Raw genomic sequence first — 27393 nt, 5'->3', positions numbered from 1 at the left:
ATTGCGTCTTGTTGTTCATTATAGGCGGTTATAAAATGATCTGTTACAAAATGTACAAAAGATTTCATAATCAAAATATAATGGCATCAAATTTTGTCATTATGTGAAGATTCACTGCTCAACTCAATGAAAGACAGTGCACAACGTGCATCTATCCATCGTTCCTCCAGGTTACCATAGTAATCTTAGTAAGCACACCAGTTTTTTAGTGACAGTCTGAACCGTCTATTTTCAAATAACATGAGGCGCCATAACCATTGCGTTTTTAATATGTATGTTGAGTTGAAGTTCAGTTTTGAAGACACGGCATTCTGTTCCATTTGCGTAGTTGTGCTCTGTCTAGCTGTTTGAAACACTCACATGCTGTATTCGCTGCTTCAGCACGTTGATTCTATTGTCACACACCTGGTGTTTATGCTTGTGTCTCCCCAAGTGTTTGCTCCTGTGGGGAAAGCCACAATGCTGCGTATTTTTGTTGCTGTGATGATTGATGAAGCGTTCCATTAATCTCAGAGAGTCGGAATTTCCACCTTTCAACAGGGGAAAGTGCCATGGAATGACGCAATATGACAAACTTCTAACATGGAAACTTGTGCAGAAATCTTCATTTCCCATTTCGTCGAGATGCAGGGATGTGTTACGTCACACAAACATTTCGACACCCAGGGCAGGGAGGTTTACAGTCAGTGACAAACATTCACTTTTATTCAATAATATCCATTATCAAGTCAAAGTTCTTACATTAAATGATAATAAAACATGTTTAGCCAATGTTTTGCAGGGACAAGGGTTCAAAACACGGTTCATTACACTCTCTTTTCATTACCGTAATGATAGCATTGCAGCATCTTATGTCAGTTTGGTTGCTATGAGATGTCGCTTACAATCAATGTACCCATTGTCGTTTTCATGATCGATCATTGCTGCCACGTCCGAGTACCCGAGAATTTGTGTACTCATGCCCACCCCTACCTGCAAATACATAAAAGTACACTGCTGGCCAAAAGTTTGGAATAATGTACCGTTTTTGCTGTTTCGGAAGGAAATTGGTACTTTATCTCACCAAAGTGCCGTTCAACTGATCACAAATTATAGTCAGGACATATCTGATGTAAAATACAGGCACATCACTATTTGAAAAAAAGTTATTTTTCATAAAATCTAGACAGGTCCCATTTCCAGCAGCCATCACTCCAACAATTATTCATGAGTAATAATGCTAAATTGCTAATTTGGTACTAGAAAATCACTTGCCAATATATAATACACAGTTGAAAGCTACGTGGTTCATTAAATGAACCTTAACATTGTCTTTGTCATCTGTTTTTGAGTTGCCACAGTATGCAATAGACTGGCATGTCTTAAGGTCGGTATTAGGCCAAAAAAGGAAAAAGAAAAAGAAGAAACAGCTTTCTCTAGAAACTCTTCAGTCAATAATTGATTTAAGAAATGAAGGTTATACAGTGCTTGAAATTGCCAAAAAATATTAAGATTTCATACATAAGGTGCACACTACAGTCTTCAAAGACAAAGAACAATTGGCTCTAACAAGGACAGAAAGAGATGTGGAAGGCCAGATGTACAACTAAACAAGAAGATAAGTACAGAAGTGTCTCTAGTCTGAGAAATAAACCGTAGCTGCACTTAGCTGACAGCTTCATTGAATTGTACCCGCTCAACACCAGTTTCATGTACAACAGTAAAGAGAAGACTCAGGGGTGCCTAATGGGAAGAATTGCAAATAAAAAGGCACTTTATAAACAGAAAAACAAAAAGAAAAGGTTAGAGTGGTCAAAGAAACACAGACATTGGAAACAGGTAATTGGAAAAGAGTGTTATGGTCTTAATCCCATTGAGCTTTTGTGGGATCAGCTAGACTTTAAGGTGTGTGAAAAGTGCCCGACAAAACAGTCACATCTAAGGAAGTGTGGGGTGAAATGTCACCTGAGTATCTGGACAAACCGACGGCTAGAATGCCAAGGATCTACAAAGCTGTCACTGCTGCACGTGGAGGATTTTTTAATGAGAACTCTTTGAGGTAGATTTAGAAACTCTGAAATGTTTAATTCTGTAATTGTTCACGTTATTAATGTCCTGCCTATCAGTTGAATGCCACTTTATTGAATAAAAGTACCAATTTCTTTCCATAAAAGCTAAATCTGAACATAATTCCAAATTTTGGCAGCCAGTGTAGATTATTTAATTTCTCTCAAATGTGCTTATATTTGCATCTCAACTCTAAATCACTGATGTAATATCTACACTGAGAAATTATTTCAGACACAAAGACTAATCTAATGAGTTTTAGTTGTGAGACTTGGGGAGCTTTTGTTCTTGCGGTATAACATCTTAAACATAGTTAGAATACATTTAGAGCTGCTTTTATGATTATATCACCCTGTCAGCATGTAACATTAGCTTTTAACTGCACCCTATGGACAATGTCTCCTTATTGGTTTTAAAGTTTTAATAAGCTGCCAGGCCAGACATTCCCACTGACTGTTTTACACATTGTGATTTCCTTCATAGAATTCTAACACATTTAAGAAGTGGAGTAAAGAATTAGATGACATTAATTAAAAGGACTGAAATGGAATTGGCACTGGTCTATTGTATGAGGTGCCAACAGTGGTAAGGTGATTTACATGAATTGTAGACCTAAGCGATGCTGTAAGGTGCCAGCTGAAAGGTTAATGCCGAGGTCCTGTCGTCCACTCACATCCTGTGGAGAGAAGAGTGTCTGCGGCTCGGCCGTCTGGGATATTGTTTCTGTGGTTGAAAGATAATAGATTAGGTCCAGCAAGGGGCTAAGAGGGAATTTTGTGGAGAAATAAATGAGGTGACAGGAAGCAGTTTCGGGGTTTCTGGGCAAAGTGGAGGAGTTGTGTGTGTTTGTGTGTGCATTGTATTTTACCTTCAAACAGCAAAATTTGTCATGGTTAAGGTTTAATAATATTGTTCCTAGCCTCAAACTTCTGTTAAATGAATCAAATTGAAAACTTAATGAATTCCGAATGCTTGGAGAGGGTGCTAATAAAAAAGTGAGATGCTCAGCCCAAGCTTTTATTCCCTTTCATTCCATTTGATGCCACACTGAAACTGCTAAATTCACATGCCACACATTGCATTATCATTTCTTACCAAGTCATAGATGCACAAAAAACCTCTTACAAGGCAAATTTTCCTAAACCTTACCTCAGCATTTACACATACCAGACTCTGAGAAAACCCTCAGCACATTTGTGAAATGTTACTAAAACGCTTTTTCCAAGAAGGCCATCTTTTCCCACTCACACGATAACAACATTTGCATCAGAGTCAGCATTCTGAGCACTTTTGTGTTATTGAGTCTTAAATGCTTGCGTCTTTAAAATTAGGGGTGTGCATTTTACTTATGTGTTTCTAGCATATATTTTCATGTTCCACATGCAAATGTACACACACACACACACCAACCGCAAACATTACCAAATCAAAACAAGGGCATGGAGAAAGTGGGGAGAGATTTGACTTGGAATTTCAAATGCAAACAGCAGGAGTGTTGTGTTATCCTTAGAGTGCATTGGGAATTGAGCATTCCAAATTGGGGAAAAAACTAAAACAAAAACCAAAACATAAAATCTCATTCTTGTTGCATCTCTTGACCAAACATGCCACCAAACATTACTATAATGGAAACCATTCTGAAAAGTGCATGCTTACTTTGTGGCAGAAGAATTTGAAGGGAAAAATTGCAGGTTAATTTGTAAATTACTACTTTTATTTTCACACATGCACCAGTGGGGTCAATGGGAACCCAAACATACAAACTGTAAAGTCAATCTCAACAGAACACAAGGGTTCATTTTCTCGGTCAGCAATATAAAAGTGGAACAAGAGAATATAACATTTTTATTATATTTAGCATTCCATACAACTTTTACTGGTAGCATCAGTTGATAAGAGGATAAACCCACTACATTACTGTTCGCCATTCAATCATTGCAAAAATATATAGAATGCATAGATGTGTCCTTTTTATTCTTTTTTCATTATTACCAGAATTCCCCTTTAATTGTCAGTTACTATATAAATTATCTTTCTTCTTCCCTTGAGCTGTGGGTAAAGTCATTGTTCTTATTAGCCCACGTGCCATTTAAATATTCCTCAGCACCTTCATTTTGAAAGTTTCTAGGACTTATTCTAGGTCTAGATTCTCTCAAGGTTGAGGCTAATTTGTTATAAGGCAATTGGCTTTGTGATTTAGTTGCAACCTTGTAGTCCCGTCAGGGTAGTTTAAATGATCAAGCTTATTTATTACTTTCAATAAAAGCTTGACACTTGACATTAAGCATAGCCCTACAATTACTCTCTTTAGTCAGGAATAAACAAGTATGTGTTGGTGCTTAAACTTGGGTAATGAATGTGATCATAACGGACATCCAGCACTTTGGCGGATAGGTTCTTTACTGCCCGAGTGACCGCTCCCTCAGTCCCCCCTCTGTTTTAAATGCCACTTGCGAATGCTTTCCAGAGCAACTTAAAAATCCATTTACCACTTCACTTCCCTATGCAAAGTCCATTCATCTTCCTGGTATTCCTGTGTTTTGCATATTGATTTGCTGCTTTGATCTCATTTGGCGGGATTTGGGCTGAATAGGACCTTTAGAGCAGCATCACCATTATGGAGTTGTCTCCGCCTTGTTATGCTTTGCAACACTGCAAAGGATTTGCTGCCATTGTCATCCTTGAACATTGACCTTCATTTTTAGGATACAAGAACAACATTTATATATATGTATAGAAACAGCTTTCTCTAGAAACTCATCAGTCAATCATTGTTTTGAGGAATGAAGGCTATACAATGCTTAAATTGCCAAAAAACTGAAGATTTCATACAAAGGTGTACACTACAGACAAAGGCTCTAACAAGGACAGAAAGAGATGTGGAATGCAAGATGTACAACTAAATAAGAGGATAAGTACATCAGAGACTCTAGTTTGAGAAATAGATGCCTCACATGTCCTCATCCGACAGTTTCATTGAATCTCAAGCTCAACACCAGGATTATGTACAACATTAAAGAGAAGACTCAGGGCGACAGGACTTATGGGAAGAATTGTAAAGAAAAAGACACTTTTGAAACAGAAAAACAAAAAGAAAAGGTTAGCTTACGGAGACATGGTACAACGCCATTTGCATGCCGAATTAACAGGTTTAGAAAGGTTTATATATCTGTAACATCTTAAGTTCAGAAATTCCATGACAGAGCACTTCCTCACTAAGCACGCTTACACTTCTGACATTGCTGACAGCTGCACAAGTGCGAAAGTGAGAGACAGAGTGGATCACGCTGCTTCTTGAATTACAATTTGATATACAACAATTTTACATACAACATGTATACAGGTTTGGGAGGGTAACTTCTGAAATGTATTCCACTACAGATTACAGAATACATGCTGTAAAATGAAATTTGTAATATATTCTGTTAGATTACTCAAGGTCAGTTACGTATTATAAATACTTTGGATTACTTCTTCAACACTGGTAGATTTTTGACTATAAAAATAGTCTGCCTATTCTGCCTAGTTTGACTCTGCCGGTACATTAAGACAAATTATACATGTTAAAAATACATTCTCTGAAAAACCTAAATATCTTATGCAGTGATGTTTCTAAAACAAAATTAATCAAACTGACCTAGTTTTAAGGATTTTTATATATTTTTACTGGAAAACAATACAAAAATTATTATCAAGATTAAGATTTTTGCCCTAATATCAATGGTCTTACTAGAAAAAATTATCCAACGTGAATTTTCTTGATAAAAACAAATTATCGTACCTGGTAACGTGCATGTAAAATGGCTAGAAATAGCATTTTAGCTCAGTGTAAAGCTGACAATTTATACAAGGTTTAGTTCTATTTCTTCTGCTTCAAACTTACTTCAAACATACTTTTCTGTCTGCTCGTATGAATGTAACACATCAGAAGAAAGTGTTTCACCACTGTTCAAATGGCCTTTAAATCGCATCATTGATATGTATAATATTTTCCATCTGAAAATATTAAATTAAACAAATGACAATAAAATGCAAAGTAATCTGTAAAAATCAGTATACATCACAACATAGAATCAGGACCTCTTGTTTCTTATGATAACTGGTTAGTGGTCATCAGTGATAGGGAGTAACTAACTAAACTAAGTAGTATCACTGGTGCCAATATGTATTTACACAATTATGCTAGGCAGTTTTCTCTCTCTCTCTCTCTCTCTCTCTCTGTTTTTCTTTTTGTTTGTTTTTTCCGCTTTAAATTTTCACATTTCAGTTTTCATTTTCTATTAATTGTATTGTTTGTTAGTGGAAGTCATAGACATATATGAAGTTTTTTTTAGAAAGCACTGAAAACAAGTCACTTCCTACAAGTTGTCGACGTGCAGTACTATCATTAATCCCAATGAAAGGGGATCTTGGACTTCTGAAAAATTGGAGACCAGTATCTTTGTTGTGTCTGGACTACAAAATATTCTCAAAATGTCTAGCAAACAGACTCAAGTGTTACTAGGAATCATTCATTCAGACGGACCAGACATATTGTATTCCTAATTGGTCGATCATGGACAGGCTTTTTTTAGTGAGGGATATGATTGATTTTAACCATCTTAATAATTATAACATTGGCATTTTATCATTAGATCAAGAGAAAGCTTTTGATCGAGTTGATCATGGTTATCTTTTTAATGTCTTACAGAAATTTGGTTTTGTCATATTTTAAATTATTGTATTCTAATGCCTTTGTAATAGTAAAAGCTGGTGGTGGTTTAAGTGCACCAATACCAGTATTAAGAGGTATTAGACAAGGCTGCCCACTTTCTGGGCAATTGTACAGCCTTGTGATTGAACCTTTTTTGTGTAGGCTAAGAAGAGATTTGTGTGGAATTTCAATTCCTGGAATAATAAGTAATTAAGAGTGTCACATTACAGTTTTTATTACAAGTCAAAATGATGTTACAGTGTTAACAAAGGCTATTGAACTGTATGAGAAAGCATCATCAGCAAGAGCAAACTAGGGAAAAAGTGAAGGTTTTATTATCGGGAAGTGGGAGGGGATAGGACCTCCACAATTGCTGAGTGGATTGCTGTGGGGAAGAGAAGGGCTGAAAATTGTAGGTGTTTCTTTTATGGAATAAACAATTTCAAGCTAAAAATTGGGAGGGAATACTGGAGAAGGTGTCTGCCAGATTGTCTAAATGGAAATGGTTATTACCACAATTGTCATACAGAGGGAGAGTTCTAGTAGTTAATAACCTGGCCGCTTCCACATTATGGCATCGGACTATTGTTATGGAGCCACCTGATTATACGATTTATAATATTCAAAATACATTTGTGGACTTTTTTTGGAGTGGAGAGCACTGGATTCGTGCAGCAGTGCTTTATCTTCCTGTTCAGGAAGGAGGACAGGGCTTGGTGGATGTTAAGAGCCGCATTCACGCTTTCAGGATACAAGCGGCACAGAGACTACTATACCATAAAGACCTGGCTTGGACTCAGACTGCAAAAGGGATTTCACAGAAGGCTGGTGGTCTTGGATTGGACAGACATCTATTTTTAATTAGGCTGGGTGAGGGGAATCTCTCTGAACTTACACCTTTTTACCAGTCAATGCTATATTCTTGGAGAACTGTTTTTAAAACTGAAAGTGTTGGATGAACCAGGACACTGGGTTACTGAGGAACATTTAATTTTTAACCCAATGTTGCAGACCAGGCTGTTGTCCTCAGTAAGTGTACATACATGCTTACTAAGAAATGGATTTGTTAAGTTGGGGCACCTGCTGAATAAAAATGGGTGGAAAGACGCAAAGGCCATTGGAGAAGTGACAGGCTTGAGGTCTTCACGTCTTACATCTAAGCTTGTAGAAGAAATTTTAAATGTGTTGCCAATCAGTTACAGGGAGTATATTGGGAGGATACATTTGATGGATATTCAAAGTGGACTGGAATTTCCAAGGATTAAAGTCACCTCTGTCATTAATGAAGAACGAGAAAGTGGAGTTGCAGATTCAATATTATCTTTAGAAACCCCTCACTTGGAGTTTTTTGAGAACACTTCAAAGAAAGCAATATATTACACTACAGTGAAAGTTCTGTATAAAGACTCACTTACAAGACAAAAACTTTCAAAGTGTCCAGAAATGTTGGCGCCAGACTGCCTTGTGAGAGACAGGTGGAGAGCCCTGTATAAACCTTCCATAGAGAAGGCAACTGGAGATCTACAGTGGAGGATTATTCACGGGGCAATAGCTACAGACAGACATGTGGCACACCTAAATCCAGCAGTAGGTGAGGAATGTAAGTTTTGTGGGAGGGTTGAAAATTTAGAACATTTGTTTTTAAGATGTGAAAGATTAGTAGGCCTTTTTAAGATTATTATAAATTGGTTTCAAGCTTTTAATGAGTTCTCAGTGAAAATCTTAATTGGAGGAGTGAAGTATAGTTTTTCTATCAGAAGGAAAGCATGTTTATTCAATTATTTGATAGGAACAGCAAAACTAGTGATTTGGAAAACAAGGAAAAATAAGGGACTACAACGGTTTAGTAAAGATGCTGAAATGATGTTTAGGAATATGATTGCAGGAATTTTATGTACAATTGATGATGGTCTGTTGTTTTTAATTTTTTAAAAGGAATAATATTTATTTTTGTGTTTGTTTTCTTTTGTTAATACGAGGTTGATGACGATTTGTGTATTTCATTTACTTTTTTAAGATTGCATTACTAAATTATTTTGATAACTTGTGATGTATGATTGGTAATTGTAACAATAAAGTTTTTGTTAAACCTCTCTCTCTCTCTCTCTCTCTCTCTCTCTCTCTCTCTCTCTCTAGGTTACTTATAAAACTTAAATATTTGTAGTGTAAGACAAAGATTATTTGGACAATTTCTGGTTGAGAAAGAGAAGTTTATTTATTAAGGTGAACGGGGTCCCCATTGCGCCTCCTTACTGTAATCTGTGTGTTGCATACATCACATAAATATTTTTTGTGCCTCTGCCTTTAGTGGAGTTAACTACTTTTATGAAATTACTTAACTATTTTAAGTCGTGAGTAGCTTGAAGCTTGTTTAGCTACATTTTCAAATGAGCTTCCCCAACACTGCTTATCAGTTGCTGATAAGCAGTGTTTGCTCCCTGGACAATAAACTGGACTATATCCGACTCCAGCAGGCTACGCAGCGTGAGTTTAGAGACTGCTGCGTCTTTGTTTTCACGGAGACGTGGCTCAGCGACAGAGTTCCAGATGCCGCCATTCAGCTAGACGGGCTCGCCTCGTTTCGTGCCGACAGAAATACAGCTCTCTGCGGTAAGACTCGCGGTGGTGGCTTGTGTGTTTACATCAACACGGAATGGTGCAAGAACTCTATGCTAGTCTCTAGTTACTGTTCATCGCTGTTGGAGCTTGTGACTGTTAGATGCAGACCTTTTTATCTACCACGGGAATTCACCACTGTTTGCATAACCAGAGTTTACATTCCCCCAGCGCTAACGCTAAGGAAGCGCTCTGTGAACTGTATGGGGCTATGAGCGAACTGCAGAACGCTCACCCCGACGGACTGTTTATTGTCGCCGGAGATTTCAACCATGCAAATCTCAAGACAGTGCTCCCTAAATTCCATCAGTATGTGGACTTTGCAACGAGAGGGGTGAACGCGCTTGATCTTGTTTACACAAACATCCCAGGCGCGTACGGGCGGAGCCCCGCCCCCACCTCGGCTACTCAGACCACATCTCTGTTATGTTAATTCCAGCATACAGACCGCTCGTCAGACGCACAAAACCGCTTCAGAAGCAGGTGAAAACCTGGCCAGCAGGAGCCATCTCTGCTCTTCAGGACTGTTTTGAGTGTACTGACTGGCACATGTTCAGGGAGGCTGCAACATATGGCGATTCTACCAACTTGGAGGAAAACACAGCATCAGTGACCAGCTACATCAGCAAGTGCATTGATGATGTCACTTTCTCCAAGACCATCACCACACGCTCCAACCAGAAGCCGTGGATGACTGCGGAGGTGCGCACGCTGCTGAGGTCCCGAGACTCCGCCTTCAGAGCAGGCAATAAGGCAGCCCTAAGGACAGCTAGGGCCAAACTGTCACGGGCAATCAGAGAGGCAAAGCGCGCACACGCCCAGAGAATCCACAGTCACTTCCAGGACAACTGTGACACGCGGCGCATGTGGCAGGGCATCCAGGCCATCACAAACTACAGGACAACATCAGTTGCCTGTGACAAAGATGCCTCCCTTCCAGATGCGCTGAACGACTTCTACGCTCGGTTTGAAGTGCAGAACGACGTGATGGCGAGGAAGTCCACCCCTCCTCCCAACGACCAGGTGCTCTGTCTTACCACGGCAGATGTGAGGAAAACTCTACGTAGAGTCAACCCACGGAAGGCTGCTGGACCAGACAACATTCCTGGCAGAGTGCTCAGAGGATGTGCAGACCAGCTAGCAGATGTTCTTACCGACATCTTCAACATCTCTCTGAGCAGCGCCGTCGTTCCAACGTGCTTCAAGGCCACCACCATCATCCCCATGCCAAAGAAGTCTTCAGTGTCCTGCCTCAACGACTACCGTCCCGTCGCACTTACACCCATCATCATGAAGTGCTTCGAGAGGCTCGTCATGAGGCAGATTAAGACCCAGCTGCCCCCCTCACTAGACCCACTGCAGTTTGCGTATCGTTCAAACCGTTCAACGGACGATGCCATCACCACAACCCTCCATCTGGCCCTCACCCACCTAGACAATAAGGACTCATATGTTCGAATGCTGTTCATAGATTTCAGCTCAGCATTCAACACAATCATTCCCCAGCACCTGATTGGAAAGCTGAACCTGCTGGGCCTGGACACCTCCCTCTGCAACTGGATCCTGGACTTCCTGACTGGGAGACCTCAGTCAGTCCGGATCGGGAACAGCATCTCCACCACCACCACACTGAGCACTGGGGCCCCCCAGGGCTGTGTGCTCAGTCCACTGCTGTTCACTCTGCTGACTCACGACTGTGCAGCAATGCACAGCTTGAATCACATCATCAAGTTCGCCGATGACACGACCGTGGTGGGTCTCATCAGCAAGAACGACGAGTCAGCATACAGAGAGGAGGTGCAGCGGCTGACGAACTGGTGTAGAGCCAACAACCTGTTCCTGAATGTCGACAAAACAAAAGAGATGGTTGTTGACTTTAGGAGAGCACAAGGTGAACACACTCCGCTGAACATCGACGGCTCCTCTGTGGAGATCGTCAAAAGCACCAAATTCCTTGGTGTTCACTTGGCGGAGAACCTCACCTGGTCCCTCAACACCAGCTCTATCACCAAGAAAGCCCAGCAGCGTCTCTACTTTCTTCGAAGGCTGAGGAAAGCACATCTCCCAACCCCCATCCTCACTACATTCTATAGAGGGACTATTGAGAGCATCCTGAGCAGCTGCATCACTGCCTGGTTTGGGACTTGCACCGTTTCGGACCGCAAAGCCCTGCAGAGGATAGTGAGGACAGCTGAGAAGATCATTGGGGTCTCTCTTCCCTCCATCAAAGACATTTACAAAAAACACTGTATCCACAAAGCAACCAGCATTGTGGACGACCCCACACACCCCTCACACAAACTCTTTACCCTCCTCCCGTCTGGCAAGAGGTACCGAAGCATTCGGGCCCTCACGGCCAGACTGTGTAACAGCTTCTTCCCCCAAGCCATCAGACTCCTCAATACTCAGAGACTGGTTTGACACACACGTGTCCTGAGTTGCACTTTAATTACTGTCACTTTATAACTGTCTGCTACCTCAATAACTGCTATGTGCATAGAACATTATCTCATAGTATGTTATGTTTACATTTTTAGAAACTGTCATCTTTTTGCACTACTGAGTACTGGTCGGCGCTGCACTGTCTATTGTCCTGTTCATTGTCAGAAATTTGTTGTACTGTCCTGTACTTTTTGCACATGTTTGCACGTGCACTTTATATAGGTATATGTAGGTTTTTTTTTTTTTTTTTTTATATAGGTATTTTATTTCGTTGTGTTGTCTCATGTGGTCCTGTGTTGGTCCTTTGTTGTTTTTATGTAGCACCATGGTCCTGGAGGAACGTTGTCTCGTTTTGCTGTGTACTGTACTAACTGTATATGGTTGAAACGACAGTAAAAACCACTTGACTTGACTTGATCATTCAGCAAAGACGGATTACAAAAATTTGGTTTACAATACAGTTAACAGCCTCTTCGAGAATTTTTTTGAGACATGTCCTTAAAAGGCCAGATCACCCTGCTCATTTACTGTACCTACCCTCATGTTGTTACAAACCCGAATTAATTTCTTTCTTCGGTGGAACACAGAAAGAGATGTTAGGAAGAATGTTAGCCACACTAACCATTTACTTTCATTGGATTGTTTTTCCATACAATGAAAGTGAATAGTGACTAAGGCTAACATTCTGCCTAAAGCCTGGTGCACATTGTAAAATTTTGTCCATGATTCTGTCGTATGAGACCTATTTGGAAACCCTGCTGAGTATGCATTTTGGAAAATAAACCTGCTCCGCGTCTGCAGCATAGCAACATTTGTGCCCAGTTATCAATCTACTCAAGCTCTTTCAATGTTATTTTCTTCTTTTAATTTTATATAAAATGTTTTAATAAATGAATAAGCAGAAAACACTTGGAGAAAAGTCTAACACTTCATCAATATGAACGCATTATTCCCTGAATTAAATAAATACAGAGCTTACAAATTGAAAATAAATAAATTATACTTAATGCTTTTGTTTTGCATTTATCATGCATTTACTTTATTTTAAACTTATATTACTTTATTTTAATTACTATTTTACTTTTAATTAATTTACTTTAAGCATCTGTAAACTTTAGTTAAGATTCACACCACTCCAATTTCATTTAAAAAATGTATTTAGCAATTTATATGGGTAAGTATTTATGGGACATAATACAAATCAGCAGATACAATTGGATACAATTATAGAAATCTATGTCATGTTTGTGCATTATACATAGGGAATTTGCAAGCACGATATATTATTGGCCTACAAGAATTTTCTAAATGTTGCTTGGCCTATAGGTTACTAATCTAAAAGAGGAGAAAGATGCACTATAACCCACCATTTTTGTTTTCCATATGTGAATAAAGAACTTTTATCATAGGCCTATTTGACAAAATCCATATTTTTTTATTTTGAGCTCATGATGGAGTGGTATTGGAGCAATGGAAATGCTGATGCCCTGACTTTCAGAAAAAAAACATCTCCTTTTGTGATCCACGGAAGACAGAAAGTTATACGGGTTTATAAAGTAAAGTAAATAACAATAGAATTTTAGTTTTTGGGTGAATTTAGGCATTGAGCTATCATCAACCAGACATGCTGACTTATGCATAACTTTGTTCCGCGATATTACACAGAGCATCTACCCTTCCGAACACCTCACACAAAGATCAGCCTCGTATGACATTCTCCACAGAAATGCTGATGCCTTGTCACCTCTGACAGACTCAGTGTTCTTGACATTGAGAACATGATCAGATGACTGGGATTACAACATTTACATCAGTACACTATATCAGTGCATCGGCAGGGGCTGGGGAGGGACCAGACAGTGAATGCAGGGTGAATAAGAGTGACTGGGCAAAGGTTGAAGCATCACCAAAGTAAACAAAGACAGTACCCTGACAGGTGCCAGGGGCCCAAGGATCGATATATATATATATATATATATATATATATATATATATATATATATATATATATATATATATATATATATATATATATATGCTCAGCTAACAAGCGATTATATTTAGCCTCTTGACAAGTGTGAAAGCGTGACTGTGTGGGCTTCCACCTGCAGAGAAACGTACATTTCTGGCTCTCTGTCATCTCCTTCACACATTGCAGGAGCTAGCAGGGATAGACCTGTTGGGTGTTGAGCGTTTGACGCTGAGAAAATACAGGAGAGTGACACTTTCATTTAGTAAAACAGTCACACTTGTATTCATGGTCATTTGATGAAAGTGCAAAGGTAAGGGGGGCATTTGAGTTGTTCATGGGGCCTATATCATTTTAGAGTGGATTCTCTTGTCTCTGTGTGTGTGTGTGTGTGTGTTGGTGTCTGCATTTGTAAAGAATCTTTTTTGCATTGTACTTATGTAGATGTCTGTAGGTTCGGCTGCTTTAGTCTGATCATTGAGGTAATCTGCATGTAGAAGTGAATAATTACATAGCTATCTCTTATTCTCTCATTAGAGGGGCTGATCAGTCTGCCAGTGCTTTCAAAGCATTCTTTTTTATTAGAGAGGGAGATTTCAGCATAATTATCCTGTATTTAGCAGTGAAAGATTTCAGGCTACCAGGAAAGAGGCTTTACTGCCACAATACATTAATTAGACACCGTGGAGTATTTGTGCTGCTGTTTGAGCAAAACAGGTGCAATCGGTAACATTAGGCCATACATACAATATATGGTCAGCAAGAGGTACTATTGGGCAAAAAACAAAACCTATTTTTGATAAATCCATAAAATTGATGCTACTGAACTGAATTCAGTTTCACACTATCCCTATGATAATGGGTGTGTTTGTATGAGAGAGGCACAATGTGTGCGTGTGTGTGCGTGTTTTTGTGATTTACGAGGACAATTTTGGAAGTTACAAATTAGTAATTACAAGGTTATTATGCTATAAATGTGATTTATGAGGACATTTGTAGTGTCCCCATAATTCAAATCGCTTAAAAATCATACTAAACAATGTTTTATTGAAGGTTTTCTGTGAGGGTTAGGTTTAGGGGTTGTGTTAGGTTTAGAGGATAGAATCTATAGTTTATACAGTATAAAAGTATGTAGTCATTATGTCTATGGAAAGTCCTCATAATGATAGGAAGACCAACATGTGTGTGTGCGTGTGTGTGTGTGTGTGTGTGTGTGAGCGTGTATTTATCACTTTGTGGGGACCAAATGTCCCCATAAGGATAGTAAAACCCGAAATTTTTGACCTTGTGGGGACATTTTGTCGGTCCCCATGAGGAAAACAGCTTATAAATCATTCTAAATTATGTTTTTTGAAAATGTAAAAATGCAGAAAGTTTTCTGTGAGGGTTAGGTTTAGGGGTAGGGTTAGGTTTAGGGGATAGAATATAAAGTTTGTACAGTATAAAAACCATTATGTCTATGGAAAGTCCCCATAAAACATGGAAACACAACTGTGTGTGTGTGTGTGTGTGTGTGTGTGTGTGTGTGTGTGTGTGTGTGTGTGTGTGTGTGTGTGTGTGTGTGTGTGAAAATAAGCATATATAATCAATTGGTACAGCTCCAGCTCCTCTGTGCCAGGGGCAGTGCTGGCATGGTGGTGTGTGACTAACCAGATGCAGGGCTGGAAAAGGTACGAGAGAAAATGTATGTCAGCTAGGCTGTTTTCTGCTTGGCACGGAGTCAGCTCATCTGGTAGTACAGTCTTCATTGGAGATCACCTTAGAAAGAGAATGTAACTTTATGACTCAGTCTAGACTAGAATAATGTGCGTCACCATTGGTTAATGTACCATTTGCTTATTTATTCTATATAGATAATCCTAACAGGACAATTGTTTGTAATCTGTCTCGAGTTTGTCCATTGTCCGCCCCACCATGTGTTGACTGAGACTAACATTCTGACCAACATCTATTTTTGTATACCACGTAAGACAGAAAGTCATAAATTATGGCAGATTTGACATTTTTGGTTATATTAATCTCTATGTGAGATATAAACTAGTGAGAGACACAACATAAGGATTTTCTGTCCCTTCCTCAAAACTGAAACCAGTTTAATGCAGCATCTTTGGCCAGCTTGTGTAGGTGTGATTGTTTAGAAGCTGTTGAATGATGTCTTCTATGTGACACTAAGCCGAGAGAAAGAGAGAGAGAGAGTGAGAATGTGTATTTGTTTCTATATACATCGTAAGTGCACGGTGGTGTGAATATGTCACTGTGTTGGCATGCTTCAGTGAGAAACAATTGGATTGCCCCATGAACCTGGCTGTCAGGGTATGGTCCACCTCAGCTGTTCCACGGCCTTGATAAAAAAAAAAAAAGGAGCTTTTTTCACTGAATCAGCATGGCTATAATTGCACATGACAGGAATGGATTTCCTGTCATTGCTTGGGTTTATGAAAAGGGTCCCAGAATCCTGTCCAGTTTTTTTTTTTTTTCTCACATCACAGCGTGTACACCTCCACACGTCCCTGTGGCTGGCTCACTCAGCTGCTCTATAGACCTTATCAATCTCCAGGACCTTCTTAATTATTATCACTAACAAAAAAGTTCAGAAACACCCATTCATTCCTTAGTCCCCACCCTCTCTATAGGGAAGAGCAGGGCTACTTGTTAGATGAGGAAGTTGTCACAAGGGCTAGATCACAGTAACTATAAAGCTTTGAGTCAAAAGTCCAATAAAACAAATGCGCGTTTTCTCTAACGGTTGGTTTGTATGTTTGATTCCAATGCATTTTTACTTCTAAATTATTTTTAAGATTAAAATGTCAATATATTTGTATTAAAGCTGTAGGGGACACAAGTGATCACAATAAAACCAGACTAACATACATTTGTAAAAGAACTTCATAATGATGGTAGATTTTAACCTAGAGTTTCAACTTTGTTCAAAAGGACAGCTGAAATTTAAAACATGACCTGACTTGTTGGCCCGACTTGACATTTATAAAATGTTACACATTTTAGACATTTTATTTATTTATTTTACAATTTATTATTTACAGTTTTTGTTGGCCAATATAATGTTTTGATATTTGTGTTATTTAGCCTTCCTTTTACATATATAATTTTTTATGTTTTATGAATTGATTTGTTTCTTACAACTCCAACTCGGAAAATGGAAAATGCTAAAAAAAACATATAATTTGTAAATGATCTTCACCATTAAATTCACAATGTAAAACTAAATTCAATTCACAATGTAAAACAACAAATAATGTGCTATTATAATGCTTTCAATAGCACATTATTTGTTGTTTTACATTGTGAATTTAATTTATATATATATATATATATATATATATATATATATATATATATATACACACACACACACACACACATTTCAAATAATGTTCGAGACAGTCGATTATTACCATATCTTCTAATATCTCTTATTAAGAATTTGGGCACTGAAGTCACAAGTATGTTAAGTTCAGCAAGCAGAATATTCCCCCCTCAACCATTATGCAGGTCTTGAGCCAGGTATCGGGTCTTTATTGCTGTATTGTGCGCTTCATAATGGGCCACACATTCTCAATTGGAGACAGGTCAGGACTGCAGGCAGTCCAATCTAGCACCTGCACTCTCTGTTTATGCAGCTATGTACTTGTAATCCAGGCAGTATGTGGTTTAGCACTGTCCTGCTGGAAAATGCAAGGATATCCCTGGAAAAAGTCTGGATGGCAGTATATGTTGCTTCAAAATTTCTACATATCTTTCTGCATTAATAGTGACCTCATAGATGTGCAATTTACCTATACCATGAGCACTGACACACTCCCATAACATGACATAGACTGGGTTTTAGACCTGACGCTGAAAACAGTTTGGATGGTCCTTTTCCTCTTTGGCCCGGAGAATACAATGGCAGTTTTTTTTTTTTTTTTTACTATATGAAATGTGGACTCGTTGAACCACAAAATATTATTTTACTGTTCTACTTTCCATCTCAGATGAGACTGAGCCCAGTGAAGTCAGTGGCGCTTCTAGACAGTGTTGATGTATGGCTTCTGCTTTGTATAGTAAAGCTTTAACTTGCATCTGTGATTGCAGCAGCAAAAGGTGTTAAGTGACAAAGATTTACCAAAGTATTCCTGATCCCATGTCATGATATACATTACAGATGATGGTTTTTAAGACAGAGACATGACATATTTGACAGGATTCCTTGAATCATTGAACTATGTTGTGCTCTGTAGAGGATAAATTGCCCCAAATCCTTCCAATTTGTCTTCATTCAACATTGTCCTCAAAGCACTGGATTATGTACTGATGCACCTGGTGGCAATTTGGTGAGTATCACCTCATCATTCCTCTTGGAGGACTAGGCTTTTTTTGGAGGCTCCTTATATAACATTACACTAATGCCTCAACTGTTTAACATCTCCTGTTTCACATTACCTTTTAATTTTAACTAATCAGATTTTTATTATTCTAAAATTGTAATCATCTGTTTTGAAATTAGTGGGGTTTTTTTAAAGTGTGTGTTAGTATTTCTATGAATTTCTTGAATCGGTATACGTTGACCGCATTTGAAAACACTGCCTCCAGAGGCTAAAGCGGTAAGTGTTTTAGAGCATAAAAACAAGTGTGACATCCATTTATATCCAGGTAAGGTCACCAGAAGCCAGTTGTAAACATAATTGTTTTCAACTAAACGGGGTATAAGATTGTATTTAATCTATCCCCCAACCAAAACCCAAATCTAACCCTAACCATTAGCAGAGTCAAAATGCAATGTTAGGGATAACATTTTTCACCCCTTTTCAGGCTCAAGATTGTTTATACAAACATGATTACTTCCTCGTTTCAAAGGGGATTGAAATGTGGTCTCCCAAGCAACTGGTGCAATGTGCTAACAGTCATGCCACAAGATAAAGTAATTTTTGTTAAGCCGTTCCAAATATGTCAGATGGGAGATAGGGCATCAATGAGTCGGCATAATGTTGCCGATCCTAGGGTACCGGAACTTAAATGATAAGTGTGAAATAAAAACTTATATTAGAATATTTTTTTCATTATAATTCTGTTTTAGTTCTTGTGTGCAGAGCACACCATGTCTGCCAATAATTTGTCCCTTTTGGACAGATCGTAATGTGATAAATTGCTGATTTAAAGTATGCTTTGGCCATCTAGGATCACAGTGTTGATGAGCACAGCAATTATAAGACAGTACAGAACTGACCAAGCAAGCATGCCAATGAACACATGAAAAGACCAATATGCAACAAATATTTTATTGAAATGCTATGGCTAAAATCAAAGAGAACTAAAGATGCATGAAGAGATTGTCCCTTTGAATTATGTATCAAGGACCAAGATCATTTCATTATCTTGTTGGAGGAGTTTACTGAATCATGTTAGCCGGTATAAGCAGATAATTAGAGGGCCTGTGATGCAGCAAAAATTGCTTGCTGTGGACTTGCACAGGTAGGATAGATTATTTAATTACTGTGAGGCTCATTAGAGGGCCACTCTGATTGGTGTGTCATGAAAGGGGAGGGGATAGTGCTGCTGGCGAGGCTTGTCTAATTGGTAGGTTATAAATATGGTCTGCTGAGCTACCTGATTGGTTTGATGATGCCCAGGGCCACCAAGTCAAATCATATGCGTCTATGATGGGACTCACTGCAGAGAATGTTTTGATTGACTATTATGATTATTCGCTGTCTATATTTAATAAAACATTCTGAGACAAATTGAGACATTTGGTAAAGTTGTCTACTTCTCAGACTAGTAATATCACATGTTGCATCTATAGTTTCAGAAGCGATCTCAACAATGTTGCAGACTTTGATAAAAAAAACTTTAATGAAAATATGCAGAAGTCTACAAAATCAGAGATTTCAATATGAGATTAAACAAATCTCATCTTCGACTTCCAAGACTTTTCTATCTGGACTATGCTGTCCACATTAATTTCATAATTCCATAATCTGACTGTGTGTCAACAATTGTCTATTTTGTTTCAGGAATTTTACGAGAAACATCTTAGACAAAGTTGAAACTAAGTTAAGGTATTTTAGAAGAAACATCTGAGGAAAAAGTTGATAATTAATACTACATCTACTGATTTAAAAGAGGTGCATACCTTTGAACAGTACAACTGTCCAGCTGCATTCATGACTCTACAGTTTGCCCTCGTTCCAAATCTAGGTGTACACTTTTATTTTGACATCACTTGTTTTTGTTTGTTTCCACAAAAGACTCTATAAACATTAATCTGGTAACACTTTATAATAACAGTACTTGAATAATCATGTATTAATACTTGGATTAATAGTTATGTGTAAATTAATGAAGAGTTAAGGAATGGACTAATCAGGAAATGCAAGTGCAGCGTAGATCTAGAGGGAAGACTGTGCACATCATCACACCATTAGCTAGGTTACTCCAAGCCAATCATGCTTCAGCCATCGCTTTATAAGTCTGCTCAAAATCTATCACATTGCTGTTTCAGTGTGCCAACATGGCAACATCATTCTATAGCTCACTACAACTGATACAGAGTCAGATTCGCTCCCCGACGAGCTAACATCCAGCTCTGTACGGAAGTAGCGCGCTCCTCGACAAGCCCATCAAATACTTGATTGCCTCAAGGCAGCAGCTGATTCCCATCAGAAATAAGCTAAATTCTCAATCATATCCATCAAATGCATTCAGAGGATGGTATTTGGGTCTAGGATTTCTGTTGGATATGTTGTCTGTTCATCAGAACCCTCATCTGCATCAATATAAAAATCAAGAGCCAATATTTTATTTCAGTAGAGCATTTGGCTCTCAGAGTTAATGGCAGGTGATCACGCTTTCACAGAGTGATTGGCAAGAGGGTAAGTTAAGGTTCACAATTCACATTAAGGGGGCTTTCACACTAGCACTTTTGGTGCGCACCCCGGTTCGAATGACGTCAGAGTTCGGTTCGTTTGGATGATGTGAACGCTGTCTTCCGTACTCGGGTGCGCACCCGCGAACCGTACTCGGGTCCGCTTAAAAAGGTGGTCTGGGGTACGGTTCATGTGAACTCCAGTACGGTTCGCTGCTGATATGAATGCAATCGAACCAAACCGCGGAAGTGAACCGCTATTGATGATGTATAATGTGGTCATCAGTCTCACACGCGTCACTTTCAAAATGAGCGGAAAGGGTTTACTTTTGTGCGTGTGTGTGTGTGTATACACTTACCTTGACGAAAAGCGGGATTGACGCACATGCACTGCAAGCAGAGAGATGATTTCTGCTTGCCTTCGCAAAAATTGTCTTCGGCGGACAACCCGCTGTCTTTTGAACGATTTCAGTATTTTTGCGGCAGACAGACGCAAGTGTGTTTCTGTATCTTGATGTTGAAAACAAAACCAAAGGTTAAAAAAAAGAAGAACAAATGTGAACCGAGCAAGTCTATTCATTGAATTTTGACGCCGTTTCATTTCGCGGTTATCAAGCAACACGATTACGCACCAGCTGCAGACTGATGACGCAAGCGTACCGCGGTTCGAATACAAACATATAATGTGAACACAGTCCATCGGGGGCAGGGGGGAGGGGGGAGCAATCGAACTCGGGTTCGGAAAAGGCAATCGAACCAAGTGTGAAAGCCCCCTAATTCACCATGTTGAATGCCCAACTGAACCCCTATTGAGGAATCAAGATCTATTATTCATGCATGTCATGATACACAGTGCTCATTGTACTGGAAGTGCCAGTGTTGTTGGGTGCCTTTGACACCTAGCGGTAGGCTCCGCCATTACATTTATTATTTCATCAGATAATTTAATTACCAGCGTAATGCATTTTGCTGCCTTATCATGCAAGGGTGTGATTCCTATTTCAAATCGAATCAAATCACTTTATTCTCACACTACCATGTACACAAGTGCAACAGTAGGTGAAATTCTTGTGTGCAGTTCCGAGCAACATAGCAGTCATGACAGTGACGAGACATATACCAATTACAGTAAACAACATACTTGCACAACACAATTTACATATCAAATGTACACATACTTACACAACACAATAATTATATACACTGTACAGTAAACAATACACACAATATACAATGCAATAAGTAAGGAGTTTATGAAATATATATATATATATATATATATATATATATATATATATATGAAGTGGTATATTGAGGAGAATATGTTGACAGTCCAGTGTGAGATATAAGATTAATAAAGTGCAGTGCTAATTATTGATCCTGATAGATCAAGTGTTCAAAAGTCTGATTGCTTGGGGGAAGAAGCTGTCATGTAGTCGGCTGGTGCGGGTCCTGATGCTACGATACTGCCTGCCTGATGGTAGCAGTGAGAACAGCCCATGACTCGGGTGGCTGGAGTCTCTGATGATTCTCCGAGCTTTTTTCACACACCGCCTGGTGTATATGTCCTGGAGGGAGGGAAGCTCACCTCCGATGATGTTTCTGGCAGTTCGTACCACCCTTTGCAGGGCTTTGCAGTTGTGGGCGGTGCTATTGCCGTACCAGGCGGTGATGCAGCCAGTATATTTATGTTTTATTTTAGTGCATACATTTTTATTACGTCTCACTGTAAATCATTACATTTTTTATCACTGTTCGGATCATGCTTCAATCAATGGGGGTTTATCAATGTTCCAAATTTCAAAGCTCATCACGAGTTTAAAAACTATGTCAGTCGAAATACATTACATTTTAATTTAAATACCAATGAATTTCAGTTTTTGATCTGTTAACTTTTAGTGTGCTTGTGGTTCAGGCTGTTACATTTAGTAGCAGGTAGGTAATGTTTTGTTTAATAAAACCTGTGCTGGATTAATTTTCACAGCATTCGATATTTCAAAAGCTATTTTTTTTCTCGCTATTGTTAATTTTCGTTTCCTGTTGGTAAGTCATAAGCTCCCTCTTAATCAACCATTTTTGCTTTAACATTTATTGATTTCTAAATTTACCAATGTTTTTGCTTTTCGCTCCATTCAGTGTAAATATATTTGCGGTCAGTTCAGCTTACATTTAGCAGCAGGTAAGTAAGATTTGTTCTCTCTTGGATAAAACTCTGCCAGATTAGCATTATTGTGAAGCAGATACCAAATATTCAGTCAACTGAAGCTTTACAGGTCATGGACCATGCGTTGTGCTGCTGGTTATACAGGCTTGATCAGGAGCTTGAGCTTCAATCATCACATCTTTCTCATCTACATACTTCAACCCCATTCAAGGCTGGGCACGGCACATTCCTCTGCAAAGCAAACATCAAGACACTTCCAAAAATCATACCCATTCACCCATTGGTATGGATGTCTCCATTTCCAGCAGCCATCAGCTTAACACATGATGCCTTATCCTTGAATAATCATGCTACATTGCTAATTTGGTACTAGAAAATCAATTGCCATTATATCAAACACAGTTGAAAGCTATTTTGTTCAGTAAATTAAGCTTAAAATTGTCTTTGTTTTTGTTTTTTAGTAATTCAATAGACTGGCATGTCTTAAGGTCAATATTAGGTCAAAAATGGAGGAAAAGTAACCGCTTTCTTTAGAAACTCGTCAGTCAATCATTGTTTTGAGGAATGATGGCTATACAATGCTTGAAATAGCTAAAAACTGAAGATTTCATACAAATGTGTACACAACAGTCTTCAAACACAAAGGACAACTGGCTCTAACAAGGACAGAAAAAGATGTGGAAGGCCAGATGTACAACTAAACAAGAGGATAAGTACATCAGAGTCTCTAGTTTGAGAAATAGATGCATCACATGTCCTCATCTGACAGCTTCATTGAATTGTACACTCTAAACATCAGTTTCATGTACAACAGTAAAGAGAAGACTCAGGGGTGCAGCCCTTATGGGAAGAATTGCAAAGAAAAGACACTTTTGAAACAGATTAACAAAAGAAAAGGTTAGAGTGGGCAAAGAAACACAGACATTGGACAACAGATAATTGGAAAAGAGTGTTATGTATCTTAACCCCATTGAGCTTTTGTGGGACCAGTTGGACTGCAATGTGCGAGAGGATAACCTGATAAGACAGCCACATCTATGGCAAGTGCTACAGGAAGTATGAAATGTCATTTGAGAATCTGGACAAACTGACAGCTAGAATGCCAAAGATCTTCAAAGCTATTATTGCTGCATGTGGATGATTTTTTGACGAGAACTCTTTGAAGTAGTTTAAGAAGTTCTGAATTATCGTTTTTATTTTTTCAAATTTTTGTAGTAATTTTCCATGTTTTTAATGTCCCGACTATACATTGTGATCAGTTGAATGCCACTTTGGTGAATAAAAGTACCAATTTCTTTACATAAGAGCAAAATATGTACATTATTCCAAACTTTTGGCTGCCAGTGTATCTGGTGGCTGTCTGGGGCTCTCACTGTTCATCCACATCTTTTCCCACAGTATTATCAAATCCAAGCACATGTATTGTCCTGCAAGGACAACACATAACCTTATTCCCCTTTCTTACCATGGCTTCTACAATCTCAAGCATGGTTTTCCTTTGCATAGATACAGCAAAAGCCTTGCTCACCCTCATCAGAGGGCTCATAATCAACAAGTGATATCTTTCAACAAAGGGTATTGCAAGCAACATCGCCATTATCGTATGACTTTATGCTGTAAATGTATGATATTTGGTCGAATTATGATTAATTCACTTATTGGAGTAATATTATTCTCATGGCTTATTGAAAATAATATTACGCATATTTAGGTACAGCTTTGAAGTGAAATCTTTTAAAAATAGGGATGAGATTATTTATCAAAATATAACACAGTCAAATTATCTTTGAATACAGGCAAACTTTATTTCTATTCTAAACATATAACTAATCTAACACATACAACATGAAACAGGTTTGTGAGTAAAGTGACAGAATGATCAATACAGTGCAAATGAATATTATGGAGTCTGTTGACAATGCATTAAGAAACTTTTATCCCTATTTGAGACTAAATCGATTTGCAATTGGATTACCCAAAGTATTCAACTAATACAACAGCACTTTGAGCAAAATCCTGGAGATGTACTTGCATGTCGTTGCATTTCACTTGCAATTCATTTCCATGTGTTGCTTGGTTCTTTGGCATTTGTAGAAAGTTTGTTTTGTCGATGTCTTGGACTCTGTTATGATCACAGATAGTTATTATCTGGATGAAGTGAGGCTTTCAGTAAGGAGGAGTTGCGACTCCCGTTGGATGTCTGAACTGTAGAGCAGAGAGTGAGAGGATTCTTCGGGACTGTGGCAGGGCAGAGGGTGGGGCTGGGTCGTGATCCTACACACCTAGTCCCGTATTAGGCTAATCAAGCCTCCTGATAGGGATAAAGGTCGACTACAGAGGATCGTGCGGGAGAGAGAGATAGTTTACGGACATGTCCGTCATGTGTGTGTTTGTGTCCTTGTTTCTCTCCCGCACGATCCTCTGCAGTCGACCTTTATCCCTCTCGGGAGGCTTGATTAGCCTAATACGGGACCGGGTGTGTAGGATCACGACCCGGCCCCGCCCTGCCACAGGGACTTTGTGTGTTCCGAGTTTTTCTTAGACTCTGTATGGCAAGGAGGATCTGGAAGAAGCAATCGACGGTTCCAAAGAGAGAAGTTCAGCAGAAGTGAGAGTTCTTCCTTAGCTAGGAAAGTTTTGAAATGAAATTGGCCACACCCCAAAGGCGTCCTGAGCCAATCAGAAGTGGCTTTTCAGAGTCGCATGGTCGACTGGTCTGTCCATTTCCCAAAGTTGATTTACGATCCTTTGTGGAGGATTCTTACAAATGTCCGCTCAAAAATAGTGCATGTTTAACCCTCTGGGGGTGCCGGCGCGTCCTGCTGGATATTTTCGTCATTACAGCAGAAACAACTTAAAATACTCCATCATTTTTGGGTATACAGATTTTATATGTGTACACTCACAATAACAACAAAATCTTGTGCTTTTGTAAAATAAAGAAAATAAAAAGGGTGAGCTTTCAGCAGTCTCTGTGTTCACGAGCATATTTCAGAAACATGTCACTAAAATGAACTTAAACTCCGCAAATTCTTTTCACTCAAACATGAAACATATGTCTAAAGAAATCGTAAGATTTCTACTTTTAAATAAAACTATTCAAATTTAAAACAAATATTCTCCTGCAATGCAATCTGTTTGAAACAAAGCGATGTACAGTTTTTACTAGGCTATCTAATTATCTTTAATGTGATCCCACCCACCAGCAGAGCACGCCATTCATACGCTAATGTGCTGAGATGATCAACGCTAATGTACACGCCCCCCTCTGAGGTTGTAAACACTTTTCATTCATTTTTCTGCGCATTTGCAACGATAAGCAGGCGAGAAAGCTACAGGATATTATGGAAGATTTAACATTTTCCTCAGAAGAAGAGCAGGACTCCGATGAACGTTTGTATTTTGAAGAGAGATTTGATTCAGCTGAGGATACAATTTCAAACGAGTAAGTCAATTAGTTTTCATTAGTTGACATGCTATTTTATATATACATGTACATGTAAATTGTATGCTGTATGATATAAATATGATATGTAATATGATATAAAAATAATATGAATGTTTAGATTATATTTTATCTAGTGTTTATAATGCCTCATTATCATCAACAAAGTGTGTGCTTGCAAATATGTGTTCAGGTTAAATGAGTAAAATGCACTTTATATATGCCCATATTAGAAAATCAGCATATCATAATGATTTCTGATGGATCATGTGACACTGACGACTGCAGTAATGATACTGAAAATTCAGCTTTGATCACAAATTGCATTTTAAATAGAAAACTGTTCTTTTAAATTGTAAAAAGAGTTCAGAATAGCAATGTTGTTTCTGTATTTTGGATCAAATAAATCCAGTCTTGGTGAGCAGAAGAGACTTCTTTTAACGGTAATGTAGGTCTAAAATTAAGTAAAGTCTTTATGTAAAGAAAATGTATAGTCAGATTACTTCTTTTAACTTAAAACTTGATTTTGATCCTCACATTCATTCTCTATCCCTCATTGATAGCCCAGGGGAGGTTCTTTGTATCCTCAGGTGTAAATGATGATATTTATGGTAGTTCATGCCTCCTCGCATATTACCCATCAACACTAAAAGTGTCTTACAAATGTTAAAATACTATATTGTTTTGTATGAGTGATCAGGATGGTTTTCACATCATTTTGTACCAAAAACGCTAGGGTACAAGATCCAGTTCTCAAAAGTCTTGAGGACAAATATTTAGTATGTGTTATATGACCTTATTTCAGTGACTTAAAATTGTAAGTTTTTTCAAAAGCCATGCATAAACATAATTTTCTCAAAAATACAAACCTGTACATGCATGTTGCTCACATATTATTGTAGCCCAGTTTGTGCTGAATACAGTGTTATCAGACTTTAACCATTAATATGTTTTTAATCAGCTGAAAAAAGCACAAATATCAAGGCATGTCAAAAATTCTCCAGGGCCCAAAATACCCTCAGACCCCAGAAGGTTAATCATCAACATTTATATCTTGACAATAGTAAAAGAGACATGACATTCATTGTCATCAACATTCTCTATGTATACAAGCAAGCATTTACATACTAAATATGAAATTTTTTCATGAATA

This window comes from Xyrauchen texanus, chromosome 17, assembly GCF_025860055.1.
Source record: "Xyrauchen texanus isolate HMW12.3.18 chromosome 17, RBS_HiC_50CHRs, whole genome shotgun sequence".
Lineage (NCBI taxonomy): Eukaryota > Metazoa > Chordata > Actinopteri > Cypriniformes > Catostomidae > Xyrauchen > Xyrauchen texanus.
The sequence above is the reverse complement of the archived record's forward strand: the minus strand, read 5'-3'. Positions refer to the sequence as shown.